The following is a 19,256-nucleotide window of genomic DNA, read 5'->3' on the forward strand; positions in this document are numbered from 1 at the left end:
CTAGCCGGGAATTTTCCATGAACTTCCCGGGGAAGTCCCTCGAATTCCCTTTCCTTTTTACCTGTTCTTTTCTTTCTCACAGACATGACACCGAGAATTGTTGCATTGTTCGCAGAACTTCCTGGATTTTTGCGAATTTTCTTGTCACACTTTTTATGCGCAGTTACCTGCGCATGTTTCCGAAAACGGTGAATATTTCCTACTTCTAATTTGCGAAACTCGACGACAGTTAAAAGGAGTTATTGTGTCTCTTTTTTCCTACATTATTCTGTGTTTCAATTCGTGGGTCGTTTAATCAGAAGTCGATAATAAATTGATTTTCGTAATTCCTTTTTTTGACATTTAACTATGTTAAATGTCAAAAAATTTTAGTGTAAAAGGACAAACTGTGCATATATTACCATTTATTTTTTTTAACTATTTTATTATAATTTTTACATTATTTTGGCATTACATTGCTAAAATACGTTTAGTGATGAAAATGCATGATTCTTTGTAGTAAAATTGATGCGACAATAAAATTGGCGCTTTTCGATAGTTAGTTGAACAATAGGTTAAAATTTATTTAATCCTTCTTTGTGGTAAACTGTTTCCATTGTAAAATAAATCTGTTACCATAGCACGCACAATGCCATGGTATGAGCCTTTGAACCGTGCCATCTGCAGCGAAATATGCGCTTGCTACCGCATAACGGGTGCATTTACACAGTTTGTTTAATTTACAGTCCACGACCCAATTCCGGACTGTTCTGTATAATGTATCGTTTGTTGCGGCACGATCTCTGGAGAGCCGTTGTCTAGGAAACGTGGCATTGCGAGGCACGTTTAAATTGTAGAAATTTAAACGATAAACATTTCTTGGAATTAAACAATTTAGCCAAGAAATAAATGTCTTTTCGTTCAGTTTATCGCGTTACGGAAATAAAGCAGCGTATATTTCCAATTATTTTCTGTTTTCAGTTCTCCATATAAAGCGCTCGCATGAAGAAATACACAAAAATAGAAGTAATGTGTCGATCAAAAGCGGAAGTTAGCTCTGTGAATAAAACACGATATAGTCATGTTTTCCAAGAGTTACAAGTGATGAATATTTTCAATCGTATTTCACGCATATGTATTATAATTAATTATTGTATTATATAATTAATCAGTACATCGTATTATAACTAATTAGTTTGATAACTATTTCTTTATGGAAGTTCTACATGGAGGTTATTAGTTAAAAGATACGTTGGATTATATTGAAAATTACAATTTTCGAGCATTAAAACATATCTTCTGTTAAGTTAAAATACGAAAAAGTGAAAAATAGGGAGAGAATTACAGAAAGAAGATTGCTGGGATCGCAGCCTATTAATCTTGTGTCAGTGGCAGTTCGCAATCGCGAAAAGAAAGTGACATCGATGTCAAGAGACTTATAGTGGTGATCGAACGAAGAATGCGGTCTGTCGCTATTTTTCGCGAGTTTCGCTGAAATGGTCGTTTTCCGTGGTCTGGTTATCGGCGGTCGACGGTTAACGAGCTGGCGGCCGGAGTGCCTGTGCAGAAATGACTTGTAACTGCGTAACTGGCGAACGTCTGTACGGACTCGTTGGGTTCACAGACCAATAAGTCTTCCGGTGGCGGCGGTGGCAGCGTGCGATGTGATAACGCTGGCTCAGCCGTCCCAACGTCGTCGCGACGCCGCCAGACGCCGTCGTCGAGAGAAAGGAGGGAATTTCTCGGTTGCGCTCGACTGTGATGCTGCATGGCGTCGTTTAGTGGCGTTCGTTTTCGCGAGCCGCACAAGATCTCGCATATCACCGATATCAACGCCGTCGAGTCAGCGCGTTATTGGTCCCTCCTCTTTCCTTTACGCTGTCGAGTAAGATAAAAATTTCACTTAACACATGGTACAGATTTCACCTGCTACCTGTGGAAGGGAAAGAGGATTTCGAGAAACGAAGGGATGATGAAGCATAGACAATAGCATTTTTTATTTAATTTTTGATTGTCTAAATTATTTTTGAGCGACGTTTTACATATAAAAATAAATAAATATAAATAATGAAGGATAAATAATAAATTTATTATTTAAAAATGCTAAGTTGTAATGATTGATACACAAGCATAGCGTAAAGTTAACAAAATATATTTTTTAAAGTGGTATACTCACGTGAAAAAGCTTTTATGATGTAACTTATATATGACATGCGTAAAGCTTCTTACTAGCAATCAGAGCTGGCGGGTTATCATTGGCGTTGAGTATCCCGGATATTTCATTAACCAGCTGGAAGTTATGTCGGAAACGTGAAAATGGAAAAGCGACGCGTTTCTCCTAGCTACAGGAACGATATCGACGCTTCACGAGACGGGAGGTCAAACAACATTTCGCGAGGAAATTCTTTTCGCAGATTCTTCCACGGCGAAAGCTGCGGGATTGAAAAATTTTCAGTTCAAATTCGCACTGTCGTGCGTCGCGGAAATTTTCTGCATTAATTTTAACGTGATGCGTAAGGCACTCTTCGCGGAAGTTGCGCGAACGGATTCGACGTCCGTCGCCTGCAGCAAAGTCGCTCGTAAAACTCGATATCAAGCGAAGATAGAGCGGAGATAAGGACGGGCAGGGTTCAGAAGTAAAATGAAACGTGTCATCGCGCGGCTAAAAACCAGGCAAAATGGATTCCGGAAACCAATTAAACTTGCACGAACCCGAAAGCTGTTCCGCAACCCTTGTTCGATACTCGTCGCTTCCGTCCCTCCCTTTACTATCGCCGAAATTCCCTGATGGAGCAACAGGGAACTCCAATTTATTTTGCGTTTATCTTGGAAATTTCATTTAAAAGAGCCTTACCACGAATCATTTTCCTTACACGATGTACGTAATAACTTCTTTTTTACATTAAAAACTACCAATATCTGACATAATTGAATTTTTTATTTTTTACTTAAACATTATATATGTATAATAAAATTTAAGAATACTTTTAGTTTTGTAGTATTTGTTTTGTAGTATTTTATATAACATAGTCTGTCGAATGCAAAATAAATTGTTTTTATAAATCAATATATCCTTAAAAATGTATATGTAAAATTATATTTCCAATAAAAAGATTATAGGAACATACAACATTGCGACATTTAAAGCGCACTAGAAGGTCGAGGGATCAATGATTATACATACAAACTAACTCATTAAAGTAAATTATTATTTGAATTATAGATATATTAATTCGAGAATGCTAATGAGAGAGGAATGGTTATTATCAATTTGTATGATTCGGTATATAAAACTAGAGGATTACAAGATTAATACGCAGAAACAAATAAATAAGCACAATGCAATATTGATAAATCGGTCATAATTAACAATCATGCAATATGATGGCAATTATATATGTGGAGTATATTGTTATTCAAATCTCTCTCCAAATTTTAGATTTCCAATTTGTTATTTATTATAGTCCTCTACTTTCTATATAGCTCTCTCAAATTTCTCCGCGCTATCCAAGCTTCGCGAAAACAAAAATTAGTTCATTTATCTTTCCGTACCGCATATAACGTCTTCCCGCATCACTCAGCTAGAACTGGTATTCTGTCATATCGTTTCGACATGTTCTTTTTGCGCCTCTTCTCTGGTTGGATGAGAGACCCGTCAGTTTCGCGGAAAGCTCGTAATTAAATCTTCCGACGAGGCGTACGACTAATCCGGAAGTCCACTATCCTTTTTCCAGGAACACGTACGCGCGCGTGCACACATAGACGCGGGCGCAGTACGTTGCGCCCACACACGCCGCAAAAGCTTCGAGAGAAAACAAGTGGTCGGCGTTATTAATGGCTGTCCTTTCGTCGCGAAGTGTGGACATTGCGAATTAATCAAAAGCGTCTCGCTGTCGTGCCCCGAAATTGGAGCGAGATAATCTGGCCTTTGCTCTTTGAGGCCCCTTTAAAAAACGTGATTAATGGTTTTAAGGTCAAAACGTTACGACATCCGAATCATTTTCTGATCTTACCTCGAAGACACATGAAATGAATTCATACTCGACTTCCCTTTCGTAATTTAAGGTCAGGGTGAAGATTTTACTGGTTTTTCCGTCCACGTGGATGCTTTCAATCTTATCTCCTTTTTACTGCTATCATTACACGGTTACCATTAAGCAAACTTTTCACTGATATTTTTTGGAATGTGAACGGAGCAGTTTAATCCAAAAGTTAAATAAAATAAATATGATAAATTAACTTTTCACGCTCACTATCGAATCTGAGAAATATTTTTCTAAATATTTTAGGACACTTCTTTATATATCCAAAAAATAGTGAAAATAATTTTCGTCGAAAAGCCGAATTACGTTCTCGCTTTAATGCACGATCTGCGAATTTGGATCCATAGGATAATATATAAGAATTCGAGGATGATCATGAATATCATTTATTACCATTTAATATTTGCGAGATGAGAGTTTTGCCGCGAAGAAATTTCATTTCACATGTTAAAGATCTTTGTAACTATTTGTAGGGAGTAGGGACGAATCTTTCGTTTTTATCATCTAATTCCAAATTGATAAGGCACGGTAAGATTATTCTGTTATCACGTAGACTGGTCGAAAATACTTCTTTTCAGTCGTATCTCACGTTCCATTTAAATGCCGTCCTACCGTTCACGCGCTTTTCATCGCAATCAGCGTTTACCGCGTCTAAAGTGCGCGCTGTCACGCAAAGTCCCTAATATCCAGTGCTAGCACACATCCTCTCAACACGCGAGAGAAATTACAGCACGTCCAGGCGAGCGCGGAATCGCGTTAGGCGAGTTTGTTACGGTGCTCAAAAGATCCTTTTGAGGACACTGCCGAGAGACCGAAGCCAAGTTGGTGAAATCTGGCAACGGATTCCACCCGAAAGCGCGTGTTAAGCCAACACTTCTCAAGTCGCTCTCTTGGCCGACGAAGCTTGTACGTTCATTAGGCAAGTTTGCAACGTTTTCGGTGTCCGTTGGAAGCGACAGTTGGCGGGCCTATCCTGTTTGCCCCATACGTACTGTGTATGTATCCTTCGCCGGTCTCGAAACTCGCGGGACATAACAGTTGTGGAGATTTGGCGAATGCTCGGTGATCCAGTTACCAGCCGTTGAATAATATCTGTTGTTAGTTGCTGGCGGCGACTCGGTATGTTGGCGAATTAATCGACTCGGTAAACTCTAAGTCCAGATTTGTCAATCTTGCGGGGACTCAGCTTGAACGGGACGTGAGTGTCGCTGAAGTTTACCCGAAGATGATGAATCTCTCAGGCGCATATCGCCGTTGTTGAAAACGAGATTGTTAAGCAGCGATGGACAGTAGATTGATGGACAAATTGAAATCATGGCGATAGTACTAACTTTATACAAAATCTAAAGTTGAGTAAACTAATCGATATGAATGAAATCACTCCCCGTTAGCTTACTACAGTGTATTTTGAGGAATTTGGAAGTAAATTACAGTTTATTTTATAATCAATGATGTTTATATTTTTCCACGTATTACTAATTATTTACCATTTTATCAGCAATTTTTTAAATCTTCTTTGTATCAGAAATTGCAATTATGACGAATACGCACTTATACAATAAATGCATATAAGCGTATAGACCGAGCTACTACTCAATTTCTCTTTGACGGATAGAAATCCTCTGTGGTGGATTTCGCGGTGCAGAATTATCGCGAGACACAATGACAGTATTGCAACGACATATCAATTGCGTGACGTCGCAAATTTACGTAATATGACCGACGAAACGTCATAATTCTCGCGCGCGAGCGTAAATCATTAGCGTGGCGCGGCGGCAACGAAGTTGCGGCGCAGATCGGCAAGACGACAGATCGTTATGTCAGAGCGATCGCATCTCCCGATCCAGGAGGCATCGTATAACGCGCGTTTGCGTTCGTGCGTGCTTACGTGCATTCGCGGGTAACAATGTGGGAAGGACGGTTGCGCAACCACGCCGCCAGTTATGCGATTAATGCGCGCGCTATTGTGCCGAACTGTGTCACCAAAGTGCATACGGAGATCGGGAGCGCTTCTGGGACGCGCGATACCGCGATAAGCGAGGTGTTCTAGTGGTGAACAATAAGCTTCGAAGCGCCGACCATTCTAACAAGCGCTGTCTCTCGTTGCGTTCCTCTCGAACTATGTGCATCAGCGGCTTTTCAATTAATGTGTTTTATTTATGATTTTCTCAAATTTTGTGATTTTTTTTCTAAATAAGAGTTTCATCAAGCACGGTGTCTCTTTTTGTCTCTCTTATTTTTATTTTAAAATATTTTAGTAATTGAATCTTAAATAAGGTAAATTCTGATGCATGTTTACATCTTTTACTGTCCACACACGATTAACATTTGTAAATAATATATTAGATGCTAGAATATTTCATTAGATATGAGATTACGGATATAAATATTTAAATACAGAAGTCATACTTATCGAACTATCGGAAGAACTATGACGAATAACGATTCCCATCGAGCTTACTAATAACTTACGGATGACTCACTCGTTTACTGATTCACTAACTCCCGCAAATCCGTGTCACCGTTCGTGATGTGTCAGACAAGAAACGACAAACGTAATTTAAATATAATTAAATTAGTGATATACCCGTTTCGCATGATTTATTAAGTTAAGGCAAGTATATTCAAATTGATTTTAAATATAATTAAAATTTTTAAAATAGTTCAAATTTTCAGATCAAATTTTGTCACGATAAAAATTAAATGCTCTTTAATGCAATAGTAATTAAAGACTATCTTAATACTGGATTGATTGAATAACCGATATCCGATAGTATCATAATTTGATGATAGAACGAATAGTCATTAACGAAGACCGACATTCCGAATATCCGCTAATGACTCATTCGATGAAATCACGTATTCTCAGCGTGAATGGCATAAATTTTCACATTCCAACGATGCGAAAGGAAATTCCAGTCAAATAACGAGAAATCGAGTTGTGGTACAATATAGAAATAAGATAGAAACGATGAGATGAAAAATATTTTCAGTACAATATTATAATAAACGAAAAAAAGACTATTAGATTTTTTTTATTGAAACATAAATTAACTACTGTGTGTAATTAAGTGTACTTAATCTAAATATTTTATTGAGATAATAAAATGAGATAATTATAAAAATAATAATATAATTAAGCAGATAATATATAACGAAGTTATTATATCTGTTATTATATAGTACGATTTAGTATGAAATTTACTCGCCTGGTGCAACTGACATTTTTTTTCAAGTCATCGATAAATTATTTTATGATCCTCGAGTAAGTGCGATAAATTTTTGCACGAAGGTGTCAATCCGAAAATGCCGCGTCGCATATCCCAACCGTCGTTTTATCACATTTTCACGAAACATGTTTGCGATTTATGGAAAATGATAAGCACTCGCGAATTTTTGCCAAATATTGATCTTTCTGCTATTTTTCTTTAAAAAAAGAAGTTAGTTTTTTATACTTGTATTGTAATGCAGCTGAAAGGAAATAGAAGGAAAGAAAAGAAAGATTCAAGATCAGTTTTAAAACAAATATACCGTTATAATGAAGAAAACAATCATATAACTTATAAAATAAATTGTACTCAAGTTTCTAAACATAATTATTTGAAGTTATTCCACATTAGAATGTACAGCTACTACTATTTCTTCGTCAGAGATTCTTTTTTGCGAAAAATGACTGATAATTAATAGATAATATATACTTATACTTTTTTAAACTTGAATAATTTCTGTAGACTTTGCATTATCCCGACTAGAAATTAAGGTAGGATCCAAGTGAGGATCATATAAGGTTTGCCTGATTTAGTTGTCGGGACCTGATATTATTGCTTTATCTGCTTTATCAGGACCCAAATAAGCACGTTTCCCTATAAATAGACACAACATTGAAGAAATAAAAATGATCTTGATATTTCATACATAAAATCTTTCTAGTAATTTATATTGTTTATTATTTTATATTATTCTATTAAATTGAGAGAGAGAGAGAGAGAGAGAGAGAGAGAGAGAGAGAAAGAGAGAAAGAGAAAATGTATTTTTTTTATTTATATGTAATAGCCATCAAACTAAAGCGTAAGTGTTATTCTTTGATTTTTAAGGTCACTTTTCTTAAAAGTATGACGCTTCATGCGAAAATTTGAATTTTGATTTTATTTTTTTATATTATGTCTTCTTTTCGGCAATAAGATCTATTTTAAGACTTCCTGTATATACATAAGTAACAATATTGCAGCCGTAGAGGGAAATCAAGCAGGTACGTGCTTTCGTTAGGCGTTTCTCGGGAGACGTGTTGGAATGCCATATTATACGTGCTTTACTGTTTGCACTTCGCGTTAGAAATCGCGTCTCACTGTCGTCGTCCTCGTCGTCGCTGTCATTTGCGGTTACCGACATCCTGTCGCTATCGATGTACGTATGCATACACATATGTAAGGCCGGTACAGTGGCCGACAGTACACCAGAGTATCGCGATATACCGTTACGCTATAACGGAGACGGAGTAGAAAGTCCTCAATACCGTGCGGCCGTCGCGCTAGATCGATCCTCTTCTAATTGCGAGACCGTCGTTAACCCTCGCAATTTTCTCCCGATCTTGCAAAAGTAAAAATACAATAAAATCCGTGCGAGAAATCGACAGACGGACAAAACTGATCTCGAGCCGTTCTCGATGAATCTAAGCCTCGTTTAAGCCTCGTCTAGCCTCTATCTAGATTCTAGATTGATTATTATCATTAGTGATCCTCTCTCATCCTCCCATCTTTCCCCCCCCCTCTCTCTCTCTCTCTCTCACTCACTCACTCACTCCCTCACTACCTCTCATTTGCGTAATAGAAGTTTATTATTTTCATTCTAATATATTATTACCATCATAGATATTTCTTTAGCACAATTTGATTGCTATTATTTCTCTAACATAATAAACATTTCAATCTATAAATATATAAATCATAATTAAAGTAATAGCTCTTTTAATTATTTACTGTTGTTTTTGGAGACATTTTGGATTCCTAACGAATTCTTTAATAGGCGCAGTATTTCGGGAAGTAAGGAAATTGAGTTTGAATTTTATGATGAAAGAGATACACTATACCTGCCTCTCGACACGTCATCAAAATTTTTGACGATACCGTTTAACGATATCTAACCGTTCCTTGTTTTTCTTATCAAACTGTATTCTCACTGTACAATCTCGGCGTTATCGAAGCGTATTCGGCCGGAAATGCAATAACCGGTCGCGGGATCACGGGAAAGGGAGCCATCGATGAAGAGGAACGTCGTACCTCCCGCGCGCGTTGCATTCGTAATCGAGCAGCTCGTCCTTCTCTTCTCTCTACTTCGGTTACGCTATCGTGTCAGAATCATGAGTCAGAAAACGGCGGCGTGGCCGGCGCGGTGGAAGGGAAGGGTCCTCTCCTTCAACCTCGAGACCACCTCGACACTTTTCACGATACGTTCTTACGCCGTGCATCTACGCGACCGACACGTGTTTATCGTGTGTCTTCTGTGCATAGTCAGGAGATCTGTCGTGCAACGTGCGAGCGCATAAAAGACAAGTGAGGAGTGACCCGATTAGCTAGCGCTCTGTGCAGCTGGCGCGAAGTGAGTTATTATGATAACGATCGTAGACCTCGCTCGCGAGAGTCGCGAGTGAAGCATACGCGATAAGGATATATGTATATCCTGAGTGTAACGTGTTGCGGTAACTAGCGAGTGAGAGATAACCACCACTGCGTCGCCGCGTCGTCGCGACATATACGCGTGACAAAGTATGAGAAGATGATTATGTCACGTGTTCGTAGCTTAACGGATTGAAAGAAGGTCCTGCAAAAGGCGCTCTCTCGATCGCGTTATCAGTGTTAACGTATGACGAAACGACGCGTACAATGCAGTGTCACGAGGTACGTCAATAACGAGTGCGATCGATCAGCTGGCAAACGATCGTTATTCCTCGCTTCGTGTGCAGCGTCACGAATTCAAAGTGAGTGCATTCGGCGATGCGATCGTCTGCGCGAGCCTTCTTCGGTTATAATATCGGAGTAAATTAGTCATCGATTAACATATTTATAAGTACATACATGCAAGCGCACGCCCGACGTACCTAATTTATATTTCACGACCGACTATTAATCCCATTGTTCGCGACACGTAATTTGGAGTTCCGTTACAAGTTCTGGAATAATTCAGGAGGGAAGAGATATCCATGGGGAGAGAGAGATTCGTCGCGCAGCTTTCCGCCGTCGATGGCGAGCGCGAGGCAACTATTTGCCTTGGCAGTGTCGTTCCGCATCGACAGTTTTCACGACCCCGCTGCGCTCGCCTCTTTCGTGCCTTCCGCGCCCGTTCCGCTCGTCCGATCGCAGTATATTTTCCAGCAACCGGTATCCGCGCCGACCGTGCGTGTTGCATTGTGAATGCACGCGAACGCGCACTCCGTCGCGCGATACAATCGGCGCGGCGCGGCGGCGGGATCGGGAGATGCAGCGACGCATATCTGCTTGCCTGCCTGCCTGCTTCTGCCTGCCTGTTCTCCCTGTGCACGACACCACCAATACTAAAAATAAACTTCATCGACAATAATGTGATTTATTCCGATTTCGGGTGAGCGAGCCACGGCGTGCTGCGGTTCGAAACTGCAGGCGATTTACTTATTTATGACTTTAAAATACAGGAACCTTATTGAAAACCTATTTTTAGGGCACTTTCTGTATATGTTTTTATTCTTTATATATTTATTTTATGTAACATAATATCTGTAAAATATTTTGAAACAATTTTAATAAATAATTTGTCCACTTAATATAAAATATGTTAAAAAATTTCATTTAGCTGATCAGCTTAAATCGTATTAACATAAAATTTTTAACATGATATTTTACATTTAGTTTGGTTATTGGACAAATTATTTATTATAATCCTTTTAAAATATTTTTTTATTACAGACACAGAGTAGTTGAAAATAATATTATATTTATAGTACCAGGGGGTTTGTCATACCTCGCCTTAATAACACCGGGTTGATTCTTAATTCATGACATTGATGCCGTCTTCTTTGAATATCTACTCTTTCGAGAACAGAGAAAGGCATTTTTATTAATATTCATAATGTGCCATCGAAAATAATGTCTTAAAATAAGATAAGTGTTTATAAATCACATTTAACAGTAGAAATGAAAGAAGAAGGATGTGAGCAGTGCCGTGGTTGACAATGCGAGTTATGGGTTAATTAGCCCGTAGAAAATAACTTATCCCACTGTCAACCGGACGTGCCGCATTCCGTTTATCGATCGTGATGATTAATGATGATTTGTTGACTCGCTCTCTGCAAATAATTCCGTATTCACTGCGAGTATGCAGTAGCTAGCAGAGAAAAATGCGCGCAATTAACATGGAGTCAAGAGTCAATTATACGACTCAAAATGGCCTTGCGAGGTATGTGTTACGTCACAGATTCACAGCTCGTTAGTAAGATCACAGCGTTCCATGGCCGTTTCCTTCGGATGTTTGCGTATAGGTATGTCAGTTATCACATATTATAAAATCATAAAATATCGTGACGCAAAACCAATTGATTTGAAATTGCGTATTTTGCGTACGTAAATCTAGCTCATTCCGTGTAAATTTCACAAAGCGATCATAGGGTACGTCGTATTTTTCAGTGGCACAAATAATTCGGCGATAAATCAGTTTAAAATATTTTAGGAATATAATAATGTCATGCCTGTCAAAATCTGTCATAATGACAGCAGGAACTGCCCGTAACATGTAGAGCCTCCCCATTATGATTTTCTCTCTCTCTCTCTCTCTCTCTCTCTCTCTCTCTCTCTCTCTCTCTCTCTCTCGTGTTATGCAAATGACAAGCCAAAAGAATTTATGAAACTAGAACACAGCAATGCACGCGCCATTTGTTTTCACAGTAAATTTAAATAATATTTAAAAAATAATTATATTATAGATAAATATAAAGACATTACATATTTTTATAATAATATAATCAAAATTTTTCGTCGCGCATTATGTAATACTTAAAGTAAATACTATGCTTTTGATTTTTTAATGAGTTTTTAATATAAATTTTGTGTATTGTCAATAATATATCATTTTCTCTACTTTCAACTCGCTTTCTTGAGATTCCCTATTTTCAACTTACTTTTTGATATATACTATTTTAAATTTGTTTCTTGTCCGAGACCTCTTATATTTAATACACTTTCTTAGAATGCTCTATTTTCAATTTTCTTTTAGGAGCACCATATTCCCATATCTCGTTTCTCGAAGAATCTTTCTATAATTATTATAACTTTAGTAAAATTTTATTTTTTAAGATTTAATAATGTTTTATTTATTTAGTAATAATATTATTTTATCCAATGAGTGAACGATTACATTACAATTTTTATATACAATATAACTAATTTATAAATATTTATTTTTCAACATATGTATCATTCCGAGAGAGGAATATGTTATGATTGTCTTCATTTGAGAATAAGGAATAAAATAACACAATATTACTTGCGCTATTAACTACTCGACATTCAAGCTGTCAAATTATATCATCTCCGCGATGACATTTCCTCGTGATACGAAGTAAGCATGACGTATAACAAGAACATCACGGAGCAATAATGATATTTGATTCAACTTTACATGTAGTTTTTAAGAGCGAATTTATTATTTCACGATATTTGCATATTTCACGAAGTTTGCGATGCGCGCGTTTCGCACACGGCAGTTGTATTTTCACGGATAAACGAAAATCTCGCTTTTTTTTTTTAAGTGTCACTAGAGACCTTGTCTGTTTTGGTGTAAAACGCATAAATTTCTCATTTCGGCCGGTCGTAAAAAACAGTAGAGCTGGGACAGTTTGGACAGTTTATTGTGCTTCGGCGACCGACTATCAAAGAAAAAAATCAGTGATAACTCGTGAAAAAAGCGGCACTCTCGTGCTCATGACATATATATACTCGATATCGGGATTCACTTTTTTGGGCGCACTGCCAACTGTTTTTATCGTCTTTGTATTTTGATTTACGATATCTGGATACATTTTCTCTCTCTCTCTTGAGCTTATATAAAAAATTCACAACTAGCTCTTTTTAAAATTACAAAGCTAACAACAATAGTATTTTGTAGATAATTACAAATAATATTTAAAGTAGAGTTAATAATTCTAAACAAAATTTGGTTTTGTATCCAAAAATTCTTTGGTGCTACGAAATTTTAGATAGACGAATCTTATTCGAATTTAACAGTATGGCAAAGAATCAATAAAGCGACTCAAAGAGATAATAAATGACGGCAAAAAGCGAGTGATGTCGGCGAATAAATTATAATATCGGTATACATTATCAAATAGGCGACTTGCCATCTCGTACAGCACCGTATTGAAAAGCGTTTGCGGAAGTCGATATCACATGCGGGTGTTATCGGCGAGAAGCGAAAATAGCTGTTTTCCCAAAGGTACATATATACGTGTATCCGCGGTAGAGAGCGGTTTCTTTTCTGCTGCCTTTGTGTGTGCTGCCAAACGATCTCCGCGGACGCAGCTGCGGCTCGTTTCGCCCGCGGGTCGCGATATTTTGCGTCCAATGGTGACCCGACCACGAGGTGAAAACCTCGACCAATCTGGAAAGCTAGAAAAACACGCCGGTGATGCGAAAATTGCACCACGGCCGAAGCTCTTATCTTCCCCGCGGCAACGTTAACGCCATAATTCCACCGTATCGCTAATTGGATGGCTTTTATACGCCATGTGCATGCATGTGCACGTGAACCGCCATGTTCGTGTTTTTTGCCACGAATCCTTGGACGATCAATCTCGAGTCAGATTTTCCTTGGACTCTATTTATAATTTGTTTTAATACCCAAAGTTTAAAAAATATACATATAGTGTATTTTTACAGCGAATGTATAAAAAATATTTCAACATTTATCTTTGTCTTTATTAAGAAAACAACTCTTTATTGTATGTATAAGCAAAGAATAGAGAAGCAATTAAGAAACGAGATGAAAACTTTTGTACAAAAAAATAGGTTCATTAAAAACAAATAAAACAATATAACGTTACTATATACACTCAACTTGAGAAACATTTTAAAAATATATATATAAAGTATTTCTTACAAAATATATTTAAAATATTTCTGTTATAAAAATAGAAAATGTTGCACTGAATAAAAGAGAATCCACAACACAACTCCATACTTCACACACATTCAGACTTCAGCATTAGATTGATCGTGCAGGTTACATGTGCTTCACATCCTTCGCGTAATGTCTTTCGCATTGAAACATGCGGCGTGAAATAAATTCCACAGGGGTATTATTTCGTCATTTTCCGGTATACTTTTCTCGCGGAGAAGTGATATGCTTTGCGCGCCATCCGGCGGTAATCGCCCTTCGATACGATCCAACTGCTGTTTTCTCGACCCAGAAAGGCAGCGACTCTGTTCATTCCGCTTTCCGTCGGTTCCTTCCTTCCTTCCTTCTTCCCTTTCGAGAAACGCTCGGTCCAGTCCCGAGATTTACGTATTTTTCGTCCTTGACCTTCACCTACCGCGCGCTTGCTCCGAGCACGGGCAAAAAGTTCGTATCCGCAGCCAAGGATGTTGCAGCGACGGCGGCAGCAGCGGTTGCACTTGCAAACTGGGTCACTAAAATCGCTCCTTCCCACGCGCGTACACTCCCCGCGATTACGTCATAAATATCTTTACGCATTGTCAATTTAACCTTTCGACAGTTATGCATTTTCCTCGTATATCGTCACTTCTCGCGCATATCATCATGCTGTTGCGTTCAATAGTTTCTGGCATAATTAGGTATTTTATTTCTTAAATTACTTTAAAACCAAAAAGTAAAAGATAATGTTTGTATACTTTAAAATGCAAAAAATTGTGGTTTTGGTAAATATATTTGTATTTTAAAATCACTATAAAAATTTATATAGAAGATGTTCTGAAACATAGCCACGTCTCTGAAAACTGTCGAGGATGCGCTTGACTGCATTTTCCGACTTTTGCGGCAATTTTCACTAACCGTATAAAGGCGCACAAGATAATTTAGTTAAAAGAGTTCTTTCGCTTTTAATTTTTTTTTTTTAAGATGGTCTGTAGCCTGTAGAACTAGCATTGTAACCTATAAAATAACAAGTCAATAGGAATTTATTGAACAAAAGTAAAACAAAAACAGGGGATGTAAGCGAGTGCAAATTTAATGTTATACAAATTTTTTTACATGCGATTGAGATACCATTGGATCGACAAATATCCGTGGCATCATAGTTTGATCACTCTGCGCGTTTATTTAAACGTAAGAACGTATTTGCAAACGAAGTCTGTGAGCTCTTTCTGTCGAAATTGTAAATAATCAATTTCAAACAAATGAATAGCAGAAGAGTTAACTGTAGGTCTGGAAAATCGGAAAAAGTCAGAATTAAAAAATAGTCAGAGAGAAAGCCATGAAAACTAAAAAAAAAGACCAGGACATGGAAAAGCCTCAAAAGTGAGTTTCATCGACTTTGAATGAGGCTTTTACGGTTTGTAAAATATTTGTAAATACGCAACAATTTTAATTATCTATCCGGCTGGCTCGGGTTCAAATTTCGGCTATTATTATTATTATTTTTTTTTTTTTTTGCAAAGCTTATAAGTATACAAAATTTTCAATTTTTAATTTCTCGAAAACCACTGCGTATTTACGAATAATATTTTACTCAGGAGAAAATTACCTACAAATCGTAAAGATTCTATTTTATTTCGCGGCTTTTCCTTGCTAAGATGTTAAATTATCATATTATCAATTCCAAATTTTTAACAACTTTACTTCTTTAAAAACTAGTAAAATTATTAACTGTTTAAACCATTAAACAAAATTTTTTAAATTATTTAAGGAAGCATTGTAAATATTCTATATGATTTTTTAATCGATGAGCGATTTGCAAAAAGCCATTATAACGGATATTGAAGTTAAGAGAAAAAAACTATATACACCAAGTCTTTTGTTTTTAAAAATTCTTTAAAAATATGATGAAAATTATATTTTATTTTCCTGCTTATTTTTTTACATTTTTTAAAATAAATAAAAAGTTTTAATATTTTTCCCTGTTTTTATTTAGCGTTTCTTTTCATCGGGAAATTTTTTCCGAAAGTGACCGGGAAAACCAGAAAAATTGACGGAATATTTTTTTTGTTTCTGTAGCAACTCTGAAACAGTCTTCTGTCGAATTTGTGCTGACCTACGACTCTTGACAGCCATTGTTTTTTCATTAGAATGTATTGTGTGTACTTCACAATTCACAAAATTTATTTTAATATTGTCTAATCATATTGGTCTATCTAATTATATATGACTCATAAATTATAATTATATTTAAAATATGACGCGGCTCGTAATATTTTGCACTAAAGATCAGTATCTCTTCAATGCATAGATAAATGCTCGAACTTTACCGACGTAACGACATCGGGTCGCCGTTTTCCCCGCAATCGATCGATTTCCCGCGATGAATATTTCGACGCTTTATATCTCTCATATTGTTTTGCGTTTTACGGAATGGCTTGGATGGTGATGTTTGCGGTGAGGATGGGCCGGCGTTGTTTGTCAGCGGGAAATTGGACGACGCGAAGATTGCCCCCTGTGGTTTATAGTTACACATACTGTCATAATAATGCCCTATTTCGCGGCGAAGCTTTTACGTATAGTATCGAAGTTAAACGCAAACACAGAAGAAAAGTCGCGGGACCATGCCGTTCGGGTAACTTTAGTTTCTCTGGATTTCGTTGAAATGTATATCACACATACCTCGTTAAAGAAATATGATCGTTAAAATGGAATATCACAATTACACATTTAAAAAAATTTCTTTTAATTATGTACATATTTTGTTTCGTCTTCTGAAAATTATTTAAAAATTGCGACATTCTATTCCTAACGATCCAAAACAGTAAGGACGTCTCTTGGCATTTTTATCTCAAGCTGATCGCAGTTTTGGTTGACATCAAACGCATCACAACGCGAATATAATCTCATCGTTCCCGAAGAGCCGACGTCGTAACGCAACGGCCTGCGTATTTTATGAGGAATTTGCCGTTGTTCTCGAGAATGCCTGAGAACGGTCGACTTGAGAGACCACCTCTCGTGAATTCCATCAGCTAGACAATGTGTGTACACTGAATAATGCCTCGGACAATTTCCCCGACATCGAGACGAGCGGCCTTGTTGTGCGGAGCAATGCAAACCCGAAAGCAGATCCGACTTACTTCTGCCGTTTACGCGGATCACTCGCGTGCGCGGATGTTTGTTCGCGGCAATCGCGCGGTTGATCGAAGCACAGTTGGCGTCTCGGCAAAATTACATATTTGCTCCGAAATCCCCACCTCCTCCCTCCGCCGAAGAGGCACACGGAGTCACCATTCCGGTCTTTGTTCTCAGCGAGCAAATAGGTCAAATAAATACGAGGACACCCAGTATAATCCCACTAACATCGTCCCAATGTTATTCTGGTCTCTGTGTATATGGAATCCAGAAAGGAAAGTCCGCAAATGCAAATTTCGGTTATCTATTCTTGCACAAACGCGCTCAGTTAGTCATGTTGAAAAGTATACTGTACTCTAGTACTAATACGAGTAAAACATTACGATTACAAGAATAATAAAGATGTACGGTATTTCATAAATTGCGAGTGTTCCTCGGGAAGCATTTTTCATTGGAACAAGTTCTGATACTATATAAAAACTGCGATAACGTGCGAGTTTTTATATTTACATTGACAAAACAATTCCAATTTGAAATTCAAATATTTCTGTAATTGTTTGTTACATGTTATGGATTCTAAAATTAAATAAAAAGCGAAAACAGACTTGATAATATTATGTTCGATACTTGATGTTCAGAGAATATATAAATGTTCTATGATTACACAGTAATCGGAAAATACACACGAAGAATTGTGAATATGATTGTAAAAGAATGAAGTATCGCCGTTCCTCGTTATTTCGTGGAAGCCACGCGGAAATCATGTGAGCACGTTTTTTACGAGGAATTCGTAACGAGTACGTTGTCGTAATTGGACATTCAAGAGGTTCGTACTTTTATTAAACCGCGCTCGACCGAGCCAATCATTGCTTTGATGCAATTCAATTTGCTATTGAAGTGCCGATTTCGAAATTGAGCGCCGATAAATATAGTCGGACGTTTTATCCGATACAAATTTTCCGCGTAATCTTTTATACTTGAATCAATAATCTTGCAATAAAATAAATACGGAGCATAATGTGGATGTTTATTGATTTGAGAGGAATGAAAGGCCTACGTGAAAGAGAAGGATTAAAAAACATAATCAGATTATTATATAATCACATCGTTCTCATAAAATATAAATATCCCCCAAAAAACTCTGAAATCTGTGATGCAAGCATCAATTCTCTTATAATTATGCGAGTGTAAATGCGCCAAGAAAATGTATTCTTTTGCATGCGAATGCAACAGGCAGTCGCGATGGAAGTTCATGAAGGACGTAATTAACATGTTTTCTTTTATTTTTCGAGCGACGATTTCAGCAATTCACAGATTTCTTTGTCATTAGCATTTAATGATAGAGAGAACAGTGACAAAGCGAAGGAAAACAGATTCATTTTCTCATTCAGATGTCTACATAATTTCTGAGTAAATACAAGCTTACTCAAGCTTACAGACGAGTCTTTTATTCGATATGAAAAAAAGAAAACAGATCAAAAAACCTTTCGTCTTTTGCCTTTTTTCTTTCAAAGAACTTTTTATTGTCCGACTCGATCCCAGACTAAAGTCGGTACTCGGTGTGTTTCTAATTAAAACAGTTATAAAGGCGAGGCTTGTACGAGCGTTCAGAGTCGACAGCGGGAAATGCAAACAAAAGATAATTGGGTGCAGCGTGGGAAAATTTAATTATAATCGACTGGCACTCGTGAATATCGCATCGAGGAATCCAGGCACATCCATCGAATCTCGAACAGAATTTGAAAGACGAATGCTTGGTAATCAGATCTGCTACTTGCTTTGTGAAACTGGTATAAATGTTGTTGAGAGTTATTGTTAGAAAGATTTATGGAGTGTTATCCACTCAATTTTTTTTCTCTATGGTTGTCCGTTCACTTTTATTTTACATTCATTTGATATTTCCATTTCATGGGAACTACTTATTATTCAAGATGAATTCGATCACGTATTGGGATTTAATTAGAAATGCAATATTTATATTAATGA

At 37.2% G+C, this 19,256-nt stretch overlaps 1 protein-coding gene and 1 long non-coding RNA gene across 26 annotated transcripts in view; one reads left to right on the forward strand and one right to left on the reverse strand.

Moving 5' to 3' along the window:
- Dlg1 (discs large 1) overlaps positions 1 to 19,256 on the forward strand; it is a 496,300-nt gene that overhangs the window by 436,312 nt on the left and 40,732 nt on the right. The gene's annotated exons all lie outside the window — the stretch shown is intronic.
- LOC139810199 (uncharacterized) lies at positions 512 to 6,016 on the reverse strand. Its single transcript, XR_011731252.1, has 3 exons — positions 3,993 to 6,016; positions 2,156 to 3,923; positions 512 to 1,857 (listed from the first exon to the last, which is right to left on the reverse strand). It is a non-coding gene; the product is annotated as an uncharacterized lncRNA (long non-coding RNA).

The sequence above is a fragment of the Temnothorax longispinosus genome, chromosome 3, assembly GCF_030848805.1.
Source record: "Temnothorax longispinosus isolate EJ_2023e chromosome 3, Tlon_JGU_v1, whole genome shotgun sequence".
Lineage (NCBI taxonomy): Eukaryota > Metazoa > Arthropoda > Insecta > Hymenoptera > Formicidae > Temnothorax > Temnothorax longispinosus.